Source organism: Elephantulus edwardii, unplaced genomic scaffold (genome assembly GCF_000299155.1).
Source record: "Elephantulus edwardii isolate Elephantulus edwardi_28Jun2011 unplaced genomic scaffold, EleEdw1.0 scaffold00142, whole genome shotgun sequence".
NCBI classification, from domain to species: Eukaryota; Metazoa; Chordata; class Mammalia; order Macroscelidea; family Macroscelididae; genus Elephantulus; species Elephantulus edwardii.
In genome coordinates this window covers 2,513,792-2,519,050 of record NW_006399892.1, presented here as the reverse complement: position 1 = coordinate 2,519,050, position 5,259 = coordinate 2,513,792, and positions in this window count along the sequence as shown.

Sequence of the window (5,259 nt, the reverse complement as noted above, 5' to 3'; positions counted from 1 at the left end):
AAAGAGCCTTTCATGCTCTCCAAGGGACCATGACCATAAAAAATAGCTGTGTGTAAGAAAATAATGTAAACTTTATTCTTACTTTTGCTGTTTCTCTGGCTGTTGATTAAGCCTCTAATTGTAAAAATGGAATATAAATGTATCATGTAAGATGTAATAAGCAGGAAAGGAAAGGGAAAAGGAAAAGGAAAAGCAGGGAAGAAAGAAGAAGGGGAATTAGAATGACACAGAATTAAAATCATCAAAATCACTTGACTGTTTGTCTCGTGTTCTTTCATCGTCCCTTCGCCGAACCTCTACCCACCTTCGTGTTCCCTCTTCGAGACCCTAGACCTCAGGCTTATAAGCCCCTCCCGACTGGAGCAGCCCGCGGCACTGGAGCAATATCTGTTTGCTGAAATATGTCATATGGTATTCCGTCAATTTATGTAATCTTTTCACATTAACTGTGCAGTCTAGGAAACCTGGATGGTGGATACTTGCTATATGTCAGAACCAACTCAATGACAGTGAATAAGGTTTTTGGATTTTACTAGTATCTTTACTGCACCTTGGACTTTTTCCTTCAATCTATCATGGGCATAAGGTGAAGTGTCTGGATGGCAAGTGTTCTTTTGGTTTAGGAGCTAATTTGATATTTTCTTCATCATTCAATGTTTTACCCATAAAAGCCTTTCAGATTTCATTTTGAGGCTCTCATAGACTTGTCTAAATTTTCATCAGCACAGATTAATTTCCAGATGAGTAAGTGATTATCTGTTCCACATTTATTTGAATTCTTCCTACTTGATACTGTTTATTAGTTTCTCTGTTATGAGTCTGCTACTGGATCAGGTATGGGTGGGTTACAACTCAATTACACACAGCAACAACCACCACCAAAAGTATTACATTTTATTCCAATGTTTTGTACCAAGCAAGTCACGCATGCTTAAATGTCATTTTCGGTACAGAGAACTCTCTTGTTGTTTTTCTGTTTTGCATAAATTGAATGCAACACAATGGTGCCTAATAATTACTCTATAAAGACAGAATAAATATGATGGAAGAATAAAACCTTGACAAACATCTTTTCTCACTTTGAATTCTTACAAATTCCTTATTTGTTCAACTGCTTTTTAAAGTATGTACAAGTTCCATGGGAACACAATTAAATGTTCCAGAATTCTAATTCTTAAAAAAGTTATCCATGATAACATAAGTTATCATGATCCACTCTGTTAAATTCCGTTACATAACAAAGCACAAGTGAATTTTTATAAAATTTTCTACTTTCACCCACAGTTCTTCTTCCTCACCAATGCTATCGCTTGATCCAAAACCTCTTCTGAAGCCAGCTTGAATTTCTGATTGCTCTCTGCCAATATACTGCACCAGCTGTTTTTTAATTATCTTCATCAAGATTTCACTTGTGTGTAATGTAATGATATTTTTGTATAGTTTCTGTATTATGTTAGATTATTTTCTCTGGAATTGGTACAAGTATTAATATCTCCCAGGCATTTGGTCTGGCAATTGTATTTGATATTGCTTGGCATACATAATTGAACATATCCAGTGCTCCATCTGCTTGTTAAAACATAGTAATTGATATTTCTCAAAATCCTGGATCTTTGTTTTTAGTCAATGTCTTAACTTTAGATTGCATTTGTGGGTTTTTGTTTTAAAATTTAGTACCAATAGTTATGACCATAAGTTATGTCTTTATTTGCTCGGATGTGTACTTTTATTTGTTTTTCTTTTGTGGTACAAAGACTTGATATGTTCTTCTTTCCTTCTCTTGGTGGAAAAGCTCACGAGTCCTGCAATATTGCATTTTGTAAGTTATAGCATCATTTCTCATATTATTTTGTTCCAGCAAATACAAGCTCATAATGCCAAATAATGACTACTTTAGAAAACAAAAATGTTCATACTCTAGCTCTTCAAGATTTTTCATTTTACTGACACTTCTTAAACAGAGTTTAAATATTTTTATTAATATTAGCCTATTTCTATGTCCTATTAAAACGATATAAGTAGTGATTATTTAAGATCACCACTAAACATTATTATTGCGGTGTATATTATTCCTATAGCTTTGATAGGAAGTAACATGTATTGGTCCAACATTGATGTAAGTAAAAACAAAACCTATTTGAAAATATTGTAATTGTTATTTGATTTCATAGAGTCAGCTATAACTTACAGTTACCCTATGAATAATGTATCTGAATCTTGTCCTCCCCTATGCTATCATTATCATATCTAGTATACTTGAGCCCATTATTACAGGTATTATGTGATTCTATCTTGTGGAGAGTCTCCCTTTCTTTTGCTGATCCTCCACCTTTCCAAACATGACATCATTTACAAAGGACCAGTCACTCCTAAGAACATATCCAAAATATTTGAGATGAAACTTTATCATCCTTCCTTCAAGGGTTACTCTGGCTCCTCTTCTGATAGTTCACAGGAGATTCAGTACTCTAACAGTACAACTCAAAGGTATTGATACTTACTCTTTCTTTCATCCTTAGTCATTGTCAAACATTCAAGATACATAATAAGTAAAGAAAGAAAAAGAAAGTGTTGCTTGAATCTGACACAACTTACTCTTTAAACTCCTTAAAGTCTAGAAGATATCCTCGACAGTAGATTTACTCAATGGAATACATCTATTGATTTCTTGACGCTGCTTCCAAGAGTGCTAATTGTGAACCCAAGCAAGATAAGATAGTTGACAACATCAGTCTTTTCTCTGCCTACAATGGTGTCATGTATTTTCCCAGTATTGAGAATTTTTTTTAAATGATTTTAACAAACATTTACAGAGATTTTGGATTTCCATTCGTTCACTGCTGGACTTCTCTCCCCACCCAACCCTTCCTTCCGCCCCCAACCCCCAGTTCTCTCCTCTCTTTGAAAAAGAAAAGAAAGACTCTCTTCCCAGTGCACAATCCCCCTGCACATCTCCCACCATCCCAAGTACATTCCACTTTGCAACCTTAATTGTGGACTCTTGTAATAACCATAATACCCTATCATACATCACTTTTAAATTATTCTCTCCCTCATCTGGTTCAGTGCAGTATACACAATTTGTCTTTTTGTTGTTGAGATGTCATCTGTACTGAAGGCTATCACTTTTGATCTTCTGCAGCAAGCAATTCAGCTTCTCTTCATTTTCAGCAAACAATGTCATGTCAAATGCATAATGCAGGTATTTTATGAGTCTTGCTACTACCCTGATGTCACATTCTTCTTCATAAATTTCAGTCTCTCTAATGCTTTATTTCGTCCATTGAAACAGCTCAACTTGTAATCCATGAATTTCTGTGGCCTTATTTGTTATTCATTCCTTCAGTTAGGACTTCTTCCTTCAATACTATATTGGTTCTTGAACAGAGGTTACTTACTGAAATAATACAGTGTTAACAAATTATTGTGGTGTATTGTTGTTATGCATTGCTAAGTAAGACTCTTAGAAATTCCGTAAATAAACAGAACTGAACCCTTGTTCTATATTGTGTCATGTTCATCACCTCTGTCATATTTGAGTCTATTGCCACAGTCACTCAACTTGTTGTCTCATAGAGGGTCTTTCTTGCCTTTACTGATGCTCGTACTTCACAAACATGATGTCATATCACTTTCCAAGGAATAGCCTAATAATCTAATAAGATGTCCTGAGCTTTGGTGACTTACTGGCAATAATAAGCCACTTTGCAATCCCAAAAATATGTTGTTCAAATCTACAAGCTGTTATGTAGAAGAAGGTTGAACAATCTGCTTCTGTGTGATTAACAGTCTCTGAAAACCCACTGAAGTGTAAATTATGAGTCATTTCCAACATGATGGCACTCAACAACACCATCTGACTCTCTCCCTTTACCTATAACTATCCACACTGCTATCCACATTCAGAGGCTTATTATTTAAGGAGAGGATGGCCAATCCTGCTTCCTAGTCTGTCCTAATCTGGGATCCCTCCTAAAACCTGTCCATCAAAAGTAACCTTTGTAGCATTTGAAACACCAGTGGCATAGTTTTCAGGATCATAGCAACACACAAGTTATCTCAGTACAATAAACTGATAGACAAGTGTACCAATTAGAAAACTGTTTTCCCAGACAACAAACTGACAATTTAGTTTGTAACTCTAACAGCAAATCAATATTCACAACCAGGCCAGAGAGCTTACATCTAATTGCTAACTAAATAAAAATGGCCTACCTTCCAGAATCCAGCTGCTTCAAACAAGAGGCTCTCAGGCAAGCCTCAACTAACTTTAAACCACAAAGGCCTGCTCACCAGGTCCTAATTGGTTTAAACAAGACACTTCCATCCCACAACTGATTGCTACCTAAATGAAAATAACTTACCTTATAGAATCCAACTGCTTCAAACAAGAAGTTTGGACAACAATAACATCTATATTATGCCAAAAGTATGTTAGAGGAAGTTGCACTATCTTTACCTCTAAAGGGAGAAATCTGGCATAACTTATTTGTTTTTAGATGTAACTGTTTGTTCTTTTGACACTCTACTGGATAGTCAGTACTCTTTTCCAACATCTCAACTCAAAGACACCGATTCTTCCGTTTTCCTTATTTACTGCCCATATCACAAAAGCATAGGAAATGAGTGAAAAGACCATGGCCTGAATCAGGTTTAACTTTGCCTTTTCTATCATTGTCAAACTAACGCCATTGCTCTTTAGGGCTTAGGAGATGTCCCTGGCATCAGTTTTTCTCAATGCAATACATCTCCTAATTTCCTCATTGCTAGAGGAGTTCTAGAGGCCTAGTAGTAAGAAACTGCTCTGCAATCCCAAAGGCAAGTGGTTTGAAGCCAGCAGCTACTCCCTGGGAAAAGGATTGGAAATCTCCCATGCAATAAATCTCCCATGCAATTGACTCCTTCTGAGAAACCTACAGTACACAACAAAAGTACCAAAGGTGTCAGTTGGTGATTTAAATAAGATGGAATTATTGGCAATTTCAATCTTTTCTCCATCTGTTCTCATGTTACCTGTTGGTGCATTAAGTAGTGACCATGTTGCCTTTTTGATGTTGAAATACAATCTGTCACCGACCACCCGACTACGGTCGTGACAAGAAACTCAAGGGGTTTCTTGGTGAAGAGCAGGTGAGGGACGAAGTCGGCGAAAATGAGAGTCTGCACACCAGGATGATGTAGAGAGCTCTGATTTATTATGCTAAAAGCTTGCTTTTTATACATTTAAATTTGTTTAAACTTGACTTATAGCCAACATTT